We start from the raw sequence: 17018 nt of genomic DNA, 5'->3' as shown, positions 1-17018 counted from the left end.
TCCTAACAAAGTTCAAATCATGCGATTTTGTGTAGTCTATTTGGGTATTGTTGTTATTCAAGGGAGATTGAACAAAAACGAATTGATTCTATCTTACAACTGCCTCTTCCAAAGGATGTTGGTGCACCTCAATCTTTCCTTGGTTTGGTTGGATTCATATTGGTGGGTTTGCAAATAAAGTGGCTCCATTGTCAAAGCCGCTGCGCAGAAATGCTCCATGGCTGTGCACTGAGCTGCACATACAGGCAGTATTGATTTAAAACGTGCTTTGGGTCCAGCACCAGCATCTTGATCTGCCATTTGCATTGGAAGTGGCAGCAACTGATTTGACTCTCTCAGCTGCTCTTTTACAGGAAATACACAACAGACTGGGACCTGTGACTTACGTCTCTTGACTCCTTATTCCAGTAGAACAGGGATTTATTGCCTGTTAGTGCTATCTTTTAACAGTGTTTTGGGCAGTATAATTCTTCGCATGTATAATTGGCTTTAGCATGGTGTACTCTTTTGGTTCAAGGCACGGATATCATGGATAAAGGGACCAAAGCACCCACCTTTCCAGCTGATAATCTTCATTATGGGGCTGAACGTCATGAATATCAAATAGCGGCAACTAATGATCCCAAGGGATCGTTTGTGCCAAACAACAAGGGGGACGACCGATGGCTGTGCACAAAAGAGAATGTAAGCAATTATGACATGTTTATGTTGATGGATCTTCAAGGGTGATGGATGGTGTGAGACAGACATGCAATGGGATATATGTAGAGGACCAGCAAGGGAAGTTACTCCTGGAATTAACTTTAAAATTGCCCAGTAACATGAGTGCCCAGATGGCAGAATTACCAGCAACAGTCTATATAGTAAGCCATCCTGATATATTCCCACCTCCAATAGACATGTACCCTGACAGCATGTATGTTTGTAATAACTTAACAGATTTTCTGCCACTATGGGAGACTCGTGGTTTTGTGTCTGTGGATAGAAAACCATTACTTTCTGCAGCCTTGTTAAAATTTATTCTCCGGAAGGCTAATGTTAGGACATTTGGAATTATTAAAGTAAAGGCCACCACAAAACTTCACCAAGAAGTAATGTCAGGGCTGATGATTTGGCAAAACAAGGGGCTCATTCAAGAGATTTTTGGCAGCCTCCGTTGTGGATCAAATTAATGCTTTTACAGTCAGTCAAATTAATTTTGAAGATTTGAAATTGTCTCAGAGTTGAGATACTGATTTAAAACAAATGCAGCAAAGGCTATATCCAGCTCCCTATGATAGATAAAAGGATAAATTACAACTGAAAGGTGGGGTGATTCTGAAAGAGGGACAGTATGTAGCACCAAGACAGGATAGGAATCAAATTATTTACCACTGTCATGATGGACATGGTCATCAAGGCATAGATACCACAGTAGATTGGATTAAGAGGTTGTGTTGGTGGCCTAATCTCAGTAATGATGTGAGGTATTATGTTGAGAACTGTTTGATTTGTGCACAGAACAATCTGATAGGTATGCACAAAAAAGGATGTTTATTTAAAGGTTATTTATTTATTTATGTCACAAGTAGGCTTACATTAACACTGCAATGAAATTAATGTGAAAGTCCCCTAGTTGCCACACTCTGGCACCAGTTTGGGTACACTGAGGGAGAATTTAGCATGGCCAATGCAACTAACCAGCACGTCTTTCGGAGTGCTGGAGAACCCGGAGGAAATCCATGCAGACATTTGAAATCCTTGCTGACACCAGAATGTGCAAACTCCGCATAGTGTCCCAAGCCGGGACTTGAACCGAGTCCTTAGCACTCTGAGGCAGCAGTGCTAATCACTGTGCCATCCAATGTTACAATATACTTCGCATGTAGAGGGACCTTGGTCTAAACTTCAAATTGATTACATTGGTCCACTACCACCATGCAAGGTGGGGTTACACGTATGCTCTGGTTATCATTGACCCCTTTACAAAATAGGTTGAGGCATTTTCTGTGTGATTGAATACTGCTAAAGCCACTGCTCAAATTTTGGTTCAACAGGTTTTTACAAGGTAGGGGTTACCGCAGAATGTAGAATCAGACCACAGGGAGTAATGCAAATTGTTACAAAAATGTTTGGAATTACTCAGAGGTTCCACATAGCATATCATCCATAGTCTAGTGGGATAGTGGGACGAATGAACCATGCTTTAAAGAGTATGATTAAGAAGATGGTCCATCAAAACAATTCTACCTAGGACACAGGCATAGACAGTGTTGCCTATTGTTCTAATGATAATCCAAAACATTGTTTCTAGTTCCATCAGGTATACATTTCACATGCTAATGACTGGGCATCCTCTGAGAGGTGTTGACTATCTGTTGCGGTTAAATGTTCAGAACCAGAACTCACAGTTCTTAATCATGAAAAGGTAATGCAGCAATGGTTAGAGACTGCACAGGCTGTACATATGGCAGCAGCTATCAAGATGAGACAAAAGAAACAACAAGGAACAAGGCCTGTTTTGATAGCAAGGTAAATCCAGTTGAAAATGCTGCAAGGCAGAAGGTGATGCTTCATCTTTACAATCCTGTACATTTTTATCTTCTAGATTTTCAGGTCCTCGTGTCATAGTTCACAAAGCAAGCCCATCTGTGTACAAATTGTTATTCGATACTGGGAAAACTGGTTTGTACTATGTTAACCACTTGAAGTTATATAGGGCACAAAATAATCATCAGTATCATGGGACATTGGCAGTCTATAACTGATGACTTTTCCTCAAGTGATTCAGATTCTGAAGACATTCTGAGTCCATTTCTTTTATAATCTAGTTTAGAGAAAACTCCTTTAGATACTTCTGTAACGAATGAGGTTAGATCGAAATTATCTACAGATATTTCAGAGAAATTACAAGCATTGGATACATCAGGATGATGTGGGTATGCCGGCGTTGGACTGGCGTAAACACAGTGAAAAGTCTGACAACACCAGGTTTTAGTCCAACCTATTTATTTGATAATATACTCGCAAGCTTTTGGGTTAGTCCCTTCGTCAGGTGAATGGAGAGTTCTGGCCTCAGACAGAGCATATAAAGCACAGACAGTTTAGAGATTACTGATTAGAATGCAAATCCTTACACCTAACCTGCTGTTCAAGACCTGAAGTGGCTGATAATGTGAGTGGAAGGAGCACTGATCACAGTTTAAAGAGATGTGTATTGTCTCCAGACAGTACAGTAAGTGAGGTTTTGCAAACCCAGGCAAGTCACGGGGGTTACAGATAGTGCGACATGAACCCAAGATCCCTGTTGAGACCGTCCTCATGTGTGCGGAACTTGGCTATCAGTCTCTGTTCAGCGACTCTGCGCTGTCGTGTGTCGTGAAGGCCGCCTTGGAGAATGCTTACCTGAAGGTCAGAGGCTGAATGCCCGTGACCACTGAAGTGTTCGCCAACAGGAAGGGAACAGTCTTGCCTGGTGACTGACGAGCGATGTTCATTCATCCGTTGTCGTAGCGTCTGCATGGTCTCCCCAATGTAACATGCTTCGGGACATCCTTTCTTGCAACGTATCAGGTAGACAATGAGGCATTCAGCCTCTGACCTTCGGGTAAGCATTCTCCAAGGCGGCCTTCACGACACACGACAGCGCAGAGTCGCTGAACAGAGACTGATAGCCAAGTTCCGCACACATGAGGACGGTCTCAACAGGGATCTTGGGTTCATGTCGCACTATCTGTAACCCCCGTGACTTGCCTGGGTTTGCAAAACCTCACTTACTGTACTGTCTGGAGACAATACACATCTCTTTAAACTGTGATCAGTGCTCCTTCCACTCACATTATCAGCCACTTCAGGTCTTGAACAGCAGGTTAGGTGTAAGGATTTGCATTCTAATCAGTAATCTCTAAACTGTCTGTGCTTTATATGCTCTGTCTGAGGCCAGAACTCTCCATTCACCTGACGAAGGGACTAACCCGAAAGCTTGCGAGTATATTATCAAATAAATAGGTTGGACTAAAACCTGGTGTTGTCAGACTTTTCACTGTGTTTACATCAGGATGGACAGAATTAGTAAATACTTCTGATCATGAGGGGATAGAATTTTTAAAAAAGTCTAGCACCTCAAAGTTAGAAGATCCAAAATCAGATGTGGTAGCTGCTAATGATATTAATCAAGGGTGAGGGGTGAGTCAGTGCAAGGGTTAGCACAGGGATGAACAACAACAATTAGTTAGACAGAATGCTTCTGATCAAAATGCAGTTAATGCTAGTGACAGGCTACTAAGTGAGCTTCTAGGTAGACAGGATGAAGTTCAAATTAAAAAAACGTGTGCCTCCAGGTAAACCTAGTAAGCTTCCTGTGCCTAAACAAGCTCACAAATGAAGAAATGAATCTTGGTTGCCATGGTGCTCAGGGCCAACATTTCTGAGGATGCTTGTTACATTTTAACCATCTTGCAGATAGGACACAGTTCATGAAACTCTATATTCCTTATATCATCCAGGTTTTCTCTAACTTGCTTGGAGAGGTCTTCAGTTTGGCCTCATTGATAGTTTCCTGTTGCTTCTTCTCACCAGGATTGGTTCCAACTTTCCTTTTAATTTTGGGCTATTTTGTTACTGTCCAATAGGGATGGCTCTTTGTAAATGCTCCTAGTTGTATGACACATCACCTGAGTTAATTCTCAATTTTTCAGTGTAAAGTTCTTCTCTATTTAAACCAAATTTGTTCCAACAGGAAGATGAATCCATAACTATTTATATTTTAGTTTCTAAATAAGAACAGGAGCTAATATAGACTGTATGTAACAGCAGGTACTACCTTGATCTGTTGCAGGGGAAATGGTTTTTTTTGATGGGAATTGTTCTTCTGATTTTGCTGAATAATGTGGGGTCATCACAACTGATATCTTGCAATAGACACAGTGAGGGACGACTAGTAGATTTATGGTTTAGTCCTTGGAATGCAGCACAGTATGAAGATGGATTGTGAGAAGTGCTTTTGGAGTTGGGTAAAAACAGGAAGTTCAAGTGGTAAGTTATAAGGAGGTAAGTAGTCATTAAACTTAGAGTCATAGAGGTTACAGCATGGAAACAGACCCATTTACCCAACTTGTCCAGGCCACCCTTGCTTTTCAGAAAACCCCTAAGCTAAATCCCAATTGCCCACATTTGGCCCATATCTCTCTACGCCCATCATACCAATGTAACTATCTAAATGCTTTTTAAAAGACAAAATTGTACCCGCCTCTATAATTATCTCTGGCAGCTTGTTCCAGACACTCACCACCCTCTGTGTGAAAAAAATTGCTCCTCTGGAAACTTTTGCATCGTTCCCATCTCACCTTAAACCTATGCCCTCTAGTTTTAGACTCCCCTATCTTTGGGAAAAGATATTGACTATCTAGCTGATCTGTGCCCCTCATTATTTTATAGTCTTCTATAAGATCACTCCTCAGCCTCCTATGCTCTACAGAAAAAAGTCCAAGTCTATCCAGCCTCTCTTTATAATTCAATCCATCAAGTGCCAGTAGCATCCTAGTAAATCTTTTCTGCACTCTTTCTAGCTTAACAACATCCTTTCTATAATAGGATGACCAGAATTACACACAGAATTCCAAGTGTGGCCTTACCAAAGTCTTGTACAATTTCAACAAGACATTCCAATTCCTGTATTCAGTGTTCTGACCAATGAAACCAAGCATGCCGAATGCCTTCTTCACCACTCTGTCCACCTGTGACTCCACTTTCAAGGAGTGATGAACATGTACCCCTAGATCTCTTTGTTCTGTAACTCTCCCCAACGCCCTACCATTAACTGAGTAAGTCCTGCCCTGGTTCAATCTGCCAAAATGCATCACCTCGCATTTGTCTAAATTAAACTCCTTCTGCCATTCATCAGCCCACTGGCCCAAATGATCAAGATCCTGTTGCAATTGGAGAGAACTTTCTTCACTGTCCACTATGCCACCAATCTTAGTATCGTCTGCAAACTTACTAACCATGCCTTCTATATTCTCATCCAAATCATTAATATAAATGACAAATAACAGTGAACTTGCTCCAGGGTTAGCTAAATTAATTCTTATTTGGGAAGTTAAAAACTGAACTTTCATGCATTCCTGCAACAGGAATCAGCTGAGTCAGCTCTCAACTGAACTTGGCTGGTTATTTGTACAACTAGTTAAAACCAGTTCCAGGGCTTTGTAAGTTGTGCTATAAAAACAAAGGCCTTACAGTGCATAGACTATTTTCTGAATGGGAAAATGCTTAGGAAATCAAAACACACAGGGACTTGGGAATCATTGTTCAAGATTCTCTTAAGGTCAATGTGTAGGTTCAGTTGGCAGTTAGGAAGGCAAATGCAATGTTAGCATTCATGTTGAGAGATTACAAGAGCAGGGATGTACTTCTGAGGCTGTATGAGGCTCTGGTCAGACCCCATTTGGAATTTGTGAGCTGTTTCGGGCCCCGTATCTAAGGAAAGATGTGCTGGCCTTGGAAAGAGTCCAAAGGAGGTTCACAAGAATGATCCCTGGAATGAAGAGCTTGTCGTATGAGGAACGGTTGAGGACTCTGGCTCTGTAGTCGTTGGAGTTTAGAAGGATGAGGGGGGATCTGATTGAAACTTACAGGATACTGCGAGGCCTGGATAGAGTGGACGTGGAGAGAATGTTTCCACTAGTAGGAAAACTAGAACCAGAGGGCACAAACTCAAGTTAAAGGGACCATCCTTTAAAACAGAGATGAGGAGAAATTCCTTCAGCCAGAGAGTGGTGAATCTGTGGAACTCCTTGCTGCAGATGGCTGTGGAGGCCAAGTCATTAAGTGTCTTTAAGAAGGAGATAGGTTCTTGGTTAATAAGTGATCAGGGGTAATGGAGGAGGAGAATAGGGATGAGAAAAATATTAACCATGACTGAATGGTAGGGTAGGTTTGATGGGCCGAGTGGCCTAATTCTGCTACTATGTCTTATGATCTGATGGTCTCATGGACATTTATAGATGAATGCAAATGCAATGACTATGTTTGGGTGTCTATAAGTGCTTAAATATGAGTTTGCTAAACAATGGTATAATCATTGTGCCATCATTTGATTTATAAGGGATTTAATTGTGTCACGGTGTGTAACATCTTTTAGTGACGACTGTGTACAATTTATAATGTTATATAGAACCTATATACCATGAGATGAGATTGGTCGAATTCAAATTCCAATACAAATTCCTGATAAATATGAACGGGGTGTTTGCAAAGGGGTTCATTTTGAAGATAAGGATCATTTTAAATATCAAGCACATTGAAGTTTTAAACCAAACTCTTCAGTGCCTACTTTGGTACATAGCACACCTGAATTTGAATCTGAATTTTACTCAACTACTTCATCTCCACCATAGATACATTCTTGTCCTGTGAATACTCTTGGACTTCAAAATAGTATCTATTATTACAAAACTGTCAGGATACTGTATGACAATGAATTGGTACCAATTGTATTGGATTTCAGTAAAATACATTTAATGTTTTGAGAAATGTAACACTACTATCAACCTGAACATTTGGAGTATATTAGAACACATTTAGCTACTGCTGATCAAATTTTCATTCAAGTGAAATAAACTGCAAAAGCTATTGCTCAAGGCATTAAGAATGTAAATGAAACAATTTGGTGGGATGATTTCTGCAACTGGGGCTCGAACATGCAAACTCATCCTGGGGTCTGATTAATATCTTATTATGAAGTATTATCAATCTTTTGTACTTTGTTGTATTTAAATTGTGTAACAATAAAGTTTATCAAATGGCAGAAAGAGATAACCAAATGGTTGAATAAGGAAATATGTTTGCATAAGAAAATTGTTGTGTATAATATATTAAGTGATGGATGTAATAGAACATTAATATTGTGTAACTTGAATTAATTTAGTTGATTGGAACTCAAACATCGAGCCACTTTCATATGGACATAAGAACATAAGAACATAAGAACATAAGAACATAAGAACATAAGAACATAAGAACATAAGAACATAAGAACATAAGAACATAAGAACAGGAGTAGGCCATCTAGCCCTTCGAGCCTGCCCCGCCATTCAATAAGATCATGGCTGATCTGTCGCTGCTCAGTTCCACTTTCCCACCCTCTCTCCATAACCCTTAATCCCCTCTCTTATCAAAAACCCATCAACCCGCGTCTTAAAAATATTTAGCGAGGCAGCCTCCACCACTTCAACGGGCAGAGAATTCCAGAGATTCACCACCCTTTGAGTGAAGAAGTTCCTCCTCAACTCCGTTCTAAACCGCCCCCCTTTTATCTTGAGGCTGTGCCCCCTAGTCCGACTGTCTTTTTTGAGTGGGAAGAGTCTTTCCACCTCTATCCTATCCATCCCATTCATCATCTTATATGTCTCAATGAGATCTCCCCTCATTCTTCTAAACTCTAATGAGTACAAGCCCAGTTTATTCAGCCTCTCCTCATAGCTCAACCCCCTCAACTCCGACATCAGCCTAGTAAACCTCCTCTGCACTCCCTCCAAGGCCAAAATATCTTTGCGCAGGTGCGGCGCCCAAAACTGCACACAGTACTCCAGCTGCGGCCTCACCAATGCCCTATACAGCTGCAGCAAGACCTCCCTACTTTTATATTCAATCCCCTTGGTTATGAAGGCCAGCATCCCATTCGCCTTCCTGACCACCTGCAAGCTGGGTTTTTGCGACTCGTGCACAAGGACCCCGAGGTCCCTCTGCACCGTCACCTGCTGCAGTTTTTCGCCCCGTAAGTAATAGTTCTTCCTACCAAAGTGGACCACCTCACACTTGCCAACATTAAATTCCATTTGCCATTTCCTGGCCCATTCGCCCAGCCTATCTAGATCCTTCTGCAGACTCTCCACACCCTCCGCACAATTTGCCGTTCCCCCAATCTTGGTGTCATCAGCAAATTTCGACACTCTACACTCAGTTCCCTCCTCCAGATCATCTATATAAATGGTAAAAAGCTGAGGCCCCAGCACCGACCCCTGGGGCACTCCACTAGTCACCATCTGCCAATCCGAATAGCACCCGTTGACCCCCACTCTCTGCCTCCTATTTGACAACCAATCCTCTATCCACGCTAACACCCTATCCCCAACTCCATGTCCCTCGACCTTCTGCAATAACCTCGTGAGGTACTTTGTCAAACGCCTTCTGAAAATCTAGAAAGACCACATCCACCGGCTCTCCTCTATCCACCGCCCTAGACACATCCTCATAGAGCTCCAGTAAATTTGTCAGACACGACTTCCCTTTAATGAAACCGTGCTGTGTCTGCTCTATCAAGCAATTCCCTTCAAGATGCCTCGCAATTTCCTCCTTAATGACAGATTCTAACATTTTACCTACCACAGACGTTAAACTAACCGGTCTATAATTCCCCACCTTTTTTGGTCATAGGTAGGTGATCCATTTTGCCTTTGGCTTCAAAGATCAAGAGGAGGGGGGACTGTGGTTCAATAGTCTGCAGAGATTTAACTTTTTACATGCTGAAAAAAAAATCTTAAATCAAGCAAATCTGATTGCTAGTTAAAGTTTTTTTTCACTATTTCTGTGGCCATATGGGCTTGGAACATATCAAAGGACACATGGGGTCAGATGTAATAACTTGTCCTTGGCAGGGTGAAGTTCTTTATAAACTTTAGGAGCTTTTATTCCATATATGGACACTGGAATGTAAACTATATGCACTTAAAGGACTAAGCATGATCGAGTCTGGAGTGACCAATAACTGACCTGGCTCAATTTGATTGGCCTAATCAAATGATGCAATTGGGGTTTCTAATTTACATATCTCTTTAAAAAAGTTTATTTATTAGTCACAAGTAGGCTTGGATTAACACTGCAACGAAGTGTGAAAATCCTCTAGTCGCACTCTGGTGCCTGTTCGGGTACACTGAGGGAGAATGTAACATGGCCACTGCACCTAACCAGCACGTTTTTCGGACTGTGGGAGGAAGCTGGAGCACCTGGAGGAATCCTATGCAGACACAGGGTGAACATGCAAAGTCCACACAAACAGTGATCCAAGCCAGGACTTGAACTCGCATCCCTGGTGCTTTGAGGCAGCAGTGGTACCCACTGTGCCAATGATTTAAGTAAAGGAACAGATAATGAGTATTTGGTTTAGGCACTGCAAGTATTTACTGTTGTTTACGTAGCTACAGAATAAAAGAAATTGTGTTTACTTAAAGTAGATTTTACATCTTTTTTCTCTGCTGAGGTTAAAACACAGGTTTGTGACAGAACGTCCAGTCCCTGCAGCCCACCCCAATATCTGGGTTCCAGCTCTGACCACTCTAGAATCACACAACCTGAGTCAAGGTCAGCTGAGGCAGGCACAGAAGGAAATTGTCACTCATAAGTGAATATGGAGTGGCAATTTCTGATGCTGATTGCCACTCTGAGCAAGTTATAGCCCCAAGATTTTTGAATTAGATGAGATTTGGATGAGGTATTGACCATTAGAATTAACCCTCAAAATCCCCTCACTTATCAAATTCCCAGGCTCACATTTTGTAACGAGTTGCAATTGGTCACCTTGCTGTTTGTTTAACCATTTCATAATTTACACTATTACGACATAGTGAAAGACAAGCAAGAAAACTGACAGGTTTTCCACGATGACAAAAATCAAAAGATTAATGTGAACAAGAAAATACTGGAAATATTCAGCATCAAAATGGAACCTGTTCACTAAAGCAGTCCTAACTGAATGTGCTGAACATAGCACCTTAACATCCCCCCCGCCACCAAAAATGTCAAGAGTAGTTGGACTGCTGAAATTCTGGAAAGACTGGATTGTTGTGATCTAAAACTTCAGGATAGTGGAATTAGATGTAATCGAAATTTTCAAAAGGTTTACTGCGTGTGAGCACCATCTTTTAGTGGTGTTTTTGGGCAATACAATTCTTCACATATATAATTGGCTTTAACCCCTTAGCAATTTTAACAGAACACACACCTCTACAGCTTTTGTTAGATGGTCAAGTCAAAGATGGCTTGGTTATTCAAGTTCTTTCAGTGCAGTGCAGTCTTTTGGTTCAAGGCAGGGATATTACAGTTAAACATACCAAAATGCCTGCCTTTCCAGCTGATAACCTTTATTGTGGGGCTGAGTCTCATGAATGTCAAGTACTGGCAGTTAATGATCCCTAGGGACCATTTGTGCCAAAACGGGGGGGGGGGGGGGGGGGGGGGGGGGGGAAATGCCCGACGGCTGTGCAGGAAGAGAATGTACAGCAATTACGACATGTTTATGTTGATGGATCTTCAAGGGTGAAGGATGGTGTCAGACAGACATGCTGTGGGATATATGTAGAGGACCAGCAAGGAAAGTTACTCCTGGCTTTAAAATTGTCCAGTAACATGAGTGCCCATATGGCAGAATTACCAGCAAGACTCTATATAGTAAGCCATCCTGATATATTCCCATCTCCAGTAGACATGTACCCTGACAGCATGTATGTTTGTAATAGCTTAACAGATTCTCTGTCTTTATGGGAGAGTTGTGATTTTGTGTCTGTGGGTGGAAAACCATTAATATATGCAGCCTTGCTAAAATTTTTTCTCCAGAAGGCTAATGTTAGGACATTTGGAATTATTAAAGTAAAGGGCCACCGCAAAACTTCACCACGAAGTAACGTCAGGGCTGATGATTTGGTGAAACAAGGGGCTCATTCAAGAAATTCTTGGCAGCCTCCGTTGTGGATCAAATTGATGCTGTTACAGTCAGTCAGATTAATATTGAAGATTTAAAATGGTCTCAGAGTGGAGCTGCTTTTAAAGCAAATACAGCAAGGACTATATCTAGCTCCCTATGACAGGTGGAAGGATAAATTACAACTGAAAGATGGGATGATTCTTAGAGGGACAGTATGTAGAACCAAGGCAGGATAGGAATCATATTATTTACCACTGTCATGATGGATATGGTCAGCAAGGCATAGATACCACAGTAGATCGGATTAAGAGATTGTGTTGGCGGCCTAATCTCTGATGATGTGAACAATTATGTTGGAAACTGTTTTGTTGTGCACAGAATAATCCCAATATGCAAATACAAAGGAAAATATTTAATTATTAGTGTCACAAGGAGGCCTACATTAACACTGGAAAGAAGTTACTATGAAAATCCCCGAATCGCCTCACTCCAGTACCTGTTCAGATACACTGAGGGAGAATCTAGAATGGCCAATGCACCTAATCAGCACGCCTTTCAGAATGTGGGAGGAAATTGGAGCACCCGGAGGGAACGTACATAGACAAAGGGATAACATGCAGACTCTGCACAGACAGTGACCCAAGCTGGGAATTAAACCCAAGATCCCGGCTACCATGCCACCAGATGACACGACACACTCAGCCTGTAGCGGGACCTTGGACTAATCTTCAAATTGATTACGTTGGTCCACCACTGCCTTGCCGGGGGGGGGGGGGGGGTGGTTACACAAATTGTCTGGCAATCATTACCACTATTACAAATTAGATTGAGGCATTTTGTGTGATCTAATACCTCTAAAGCCACTGCTCAAAATTTTGATACAACAGGTTTTTCCAAGATGGGGGTTACTGCAGAATATAGAATCAGACTAGGGGGTACACATTTTACTGGAATGCAAATTGTTATGAAAATATTTGGAATTACTCAGAAATTTCACATATCATCCAGAGTCTAGTGGAATAGTAGAACAAATGACCCACACTTTAAAAAGTATGATTAAGAAGATGATACACCTGAACAATTCTACCTGGGCATAGGCATAGATACTGTTGCCTTTTGTTCTAATGATAATACACTGACAAAACACTGTTTCTAGTTCCACTGGGTATACACCTCACATGCTAGTGACTTGGCATCCTCTGAGAGGTATTGACTATCTGTTGGGGTTAAATGTTTCAGAACCAAAACTCACAGCTCTTAATCATGAAAAGGTGGTGCAGCAATTGTCAGAGACTGCACCTATGGCAGCAGCTGTCAAGATGGGGCAAAAGAGGCAATAGAGCAAGGCCTATTTTGATAGCAAGGTAAATCCAGTTGAAAATGCTGCAAGGCAGAAGGTGATGCTTCATCTTTACAATCCTGGTACATTTTTATCTCCTAGATTTTCAGCTCCTCATCTCATAGTTAACAAAAGCTAGCCCATCCATCTACAGGGTGTTATTAGAAACTGCGAAAAATGATTGGTACCATGTTAACCAGGCACAAAATAATCATCAGTATCACGTGATATTGATAGCCTATGTCATTGATGATTTTTCCTCAAGTGATTCAGGCTCTGAAGACATTCTGAGTCCAGTTCTTTTTCAATCTAGTTCAGAGGAACCTCTTTTAGCTACTTCTGTAACAAACGAGATTAGACTGAAATTATCTGCAGATATTTCAGAGGAATTATAAGCATTGGATACATCAGATCGGCCAGAATTAGTAAATGCTCCTGATCATCAGGGGATAGAATTTTTTGGCAAAGAGAAGTTTAAGCATCCCACAATTAGAAGATCCAAAGTCAGTTATGGCAGTTGCTAATAACATCAATCAGGGGTCAGTGATGAGTCAGTGTAAGGGATGGCAGAGGGATGAACAGCAGCGATTAGTTATAATGTTTCTGATCAGAATGATGTTAATGCTAGTGACAGGCTACAAAGTGAGCTTCTAGGTAGACAGGATGAAGATCAATTAAAAAATGTGTACTTTCAGATAAATCTAATAAGCTTCCTGTACCTAAACGAGCTGCAAAAGCCAACATTTCTGAGGGTCCTTGTTACATTTTAACATCTTGCAGATAGGACTCTCAAATACACTCTGTTCCTTACATCATCCAGGTTTTCTCTAACTCTGCTTGGAGGGATCTTCTCCAGTTTTGTCTCATCAAAAGTTTCCCATTGCTTCTTCTCACCAGGATTGTTTCCTAACTTTCCTTTTCATAGAATCACAGAATCCAACAGTCCAGAAAGAGGCCATTCGGCCCATCAAGTCTGCATTGACCACCTCCTCACCCAGGCCCTATTCCCATAACCCCCTGCACTTACCCTAGCTAGCCCCGCTGACACTAAGGGGCAATGTAGCATGGCAAATCCACCTAAGATGCACATCTTTGGAATGTGGGAGGAAACCAGAGCATCCAGAGGAAACCCACATGGACACAGGGAGAATGTGCAAACTCCACACAAGCAGTAACCCAAGCTGGGAATCAAACCTGGGTCCCTGGTGCTGTGAGGCAGCAGTGCTAACCACTGTGCAAGTGTTCATTATGAGCTATTTTGTTATCATCCCACAGGAATAGCTCTTTGTAAATGCTCCTGGTGGTAGAACATGATGTTGGAAATGGTTATCAATTTTTTGGGGTAAAGGGTATTTTTCTTCGCTATTTAAACTTAATTTGTTCCAGCAGGAAGGTGAATCCACAACTATTTATTTTTAGTTTCTAAATAAGGACAGGAGTTGTATAGACTGCACATAACAGCAGGTACTACCTTGATCTGTTGCTGGGAAAATGGCTTTTTCCATGGGAATTGTTCTTTTAAGTTTGCTGAATAAACATAACTGATATCTCACAACAAACTCCTTGGATTATACACAATTTAAAGATGGAGATTTATGGGTGAATCCAAATGCAACAGTTATGTTTGGATGTCTATACATGTTTACATATGAGTTTGCTACATCATGGTATAATCAAACCTATTGTGCCATGTTTTGTCTTATAAGAGGTTTAATTATGTCACAGTGTGTAGTATCTTTTAGTGACAATTGTGTATGATTTACAACCTATATACCATGAGATGAGATTGGTAGAATTCAAATTTCTGATAAGTATGAACGGGGTGTTTGCAAAATCATTTTGGAGATAAAGATCATTTTAAATACCAAGCACATTGAAGATTTAAACCAAACTCTTCAGTGCCTACTTTGGTACATAGTACCCCTGAATTTGAATTTGAATTTACTCAACTCCACCAAAGATATACTCTTGACCTGTGAATACTCTTGGACCTCAAAATAGTTTGGCAATAACAGACATTAACAGGATACTGTTTGACAATATTTGTTATGAACTGGTACCAATTGTATTGGATTTCACTAAAATACATTTAATATTTTGAGAAATATAATATTACTACTTGAACATTTGGAGTAAATTAGAAATATAAAAGTAGGAAGGTCTTGCTGCAGCTGTATAGGGCATTGGTGAGGCCACAGCTGGAGTACTGTGTGCAGTTTTGGTTGCCGTACTTACGCAAGGATATTTTGGCCTTGGAGGGAGTGCAGAGGAGGTTTACTAGGCTGATACCGGAGTTGAGCTGAGGAGAGGCCGAATAAACTAGGCTTGTACTCGTTAGAGTTTAGAAGAATGAGGGGAGATCTCATTGAGACGTATAAGATGATGAATGGGATGGATAGGATAGAGGTGGAGAGACTCTTCCCGCTCAGAAAGGACAGTAGGACTAGGGGGCACAGCCTCAAGATAAAGGCGGGGGGGGGGGGGGGGGGGGGGGGCGCGTGTGGTGGTGCGGTTTAGAACAGAGTTGAGGAGGAACTTCTTCACTCAAAAGGGTGGTGAATCTCTGGAATTTTCTGCCCATTGAGGTGGTGGAGGCTGCCTCGCTAAATATTTTTAAGACGCGGGTTGATGGGTTTTTGATAAGCGAGGGGATTAAGGGTTATGGGGAGAGGGCGGGAATGTGGAACTGAGACACGACAGATCAGCCATGATCTTATTGAATGGCGGGGCAGGCTTGAAGGGCTGGATGGCCTACTCCTGCTCCTATTTCTTATGTAACACATTTATCTACTGCTTATTAAATTTTCATTCAAGTGAAATAAACTGCTAAAGCTATTGATCAGGATATTAAGAATACAAAGGAAATAATTTACTGGGGTGACTTCTGGAACTGGGGCTCGAACATACAAATTCATCCCTGGGTCTGATTAATATCTTATGCTGAAGCATTATCAATCTTCTGTACTTTGTTGTATTTAATTGAGTAACAATAAGGTTTATCAATGGCAGAAAGAGATAACCAAACGGTTGAATGAGGAAGTATGTTTGCATAAGAAAAATGTGTATCATATATTAAGTGATGGATGTAATATAACACTAATATTGTGTAACTTGAATTAATTTAGTTGGTAGGCTTGAGGTTTGAATTCCACTGCCATATGGATTTGGTCATTGATAGGTGATCCATTTTGCCTGTAGCTTCGAGGATCAAGAGGAAGGATTGTGGTTGAATGGTCTGCAGAGATTTAACTTTTAATATGCTGAAAGATCTTCAACCAAGCAAACCCGATTTTTGGATTGATGCTAGGATTTCTTGTGGCCATGTGGGCCTGGAACAAATCAAAGGACACAGACAGTGTCAGATATAACAGTTTGTCCTTGGCAGGGTCGATCTCTTTACAGACTTTTGGGGCCGGTGTTCTTTATACAGGTATTGAATTGTAAACTGTACGCACTTAAAGTTCTAAACATAATCGAGTCTAGAGTGACAAATACCTCTGTCGTGGCTCTATTTGATTGGCCTAATTGAACTATGCACTTGGCTGGTTACCAAGGAATCTTTGGCGCTTAATATGCTAACACAAAGAGCTTGTTCAGAAGGCACTGAAGAACCCAGGGACCAAGCTCAGAAAGAGAAACAACATCTGGAAGAAGAAGAGAACAAACAGCTGACTCCGTGTGACAAAATCCTGCCAGGTTTTAATTGCAAGTGGAAATTAAACTTAATCATAGAATCAAAAAAATCCTACAGTGCAGAAGAAGGCCATTCAGCCCTATGCACCTGTACCTACAACAATTCTACCCAGGTCCTATCCCCGTAACCCCACTTATTTACACTACTAATCCCCCTCATTTACAAATCCTTTTTTTAAAAAGTTTATTTATTAATCACAAATTGGTTTAAATTAACACTGCAATGAAGTTACTGTGAAAATCCTCTAGTCGCACTCTGACGCCTTCAGGTGCACTGAGGGAGAACGTGGCATGGCCACTGCACCTAAC

The 17018-nt window shown here is 41.3% G+C and overlaps 1 protein-coding gene across 1 annotated transcript in view; it reads right to left on the bottom strand.

The window, feature by feature from the left end:
• Positions 1-17018, bottom strand: part of LOC145360489 (putative thiopurine S-methyltransferase) — a 67448-nt gene that overhangs the window by 36658 nt on the left and 13772 nt on the right. The gene's annotated exons all lie outside the window — the stretch shown is intronic.

This window comes from Carcharhinus amblyrhynchos, chromosome 2 (assembly GCF_965287045.1).
Source record: "Carcharhinus amblyrhynchos chromosome 2, sCarAmb.v2.hapA, whole genome shotgun sequence".
NCBI classification, from domain to species: Eukaryota; Metazoa; Chordata; class Chondrichthyes; order Carcharhiniformes; family Carcharhinidae; genus Carcharhinus; species Carcharhinus amblyrhynchos.
The sequence above is the reverse complement of the archived record's forward strand: the minus strand, read 5'-3'. Positions and strand labels throughout refer to the sequence as shown.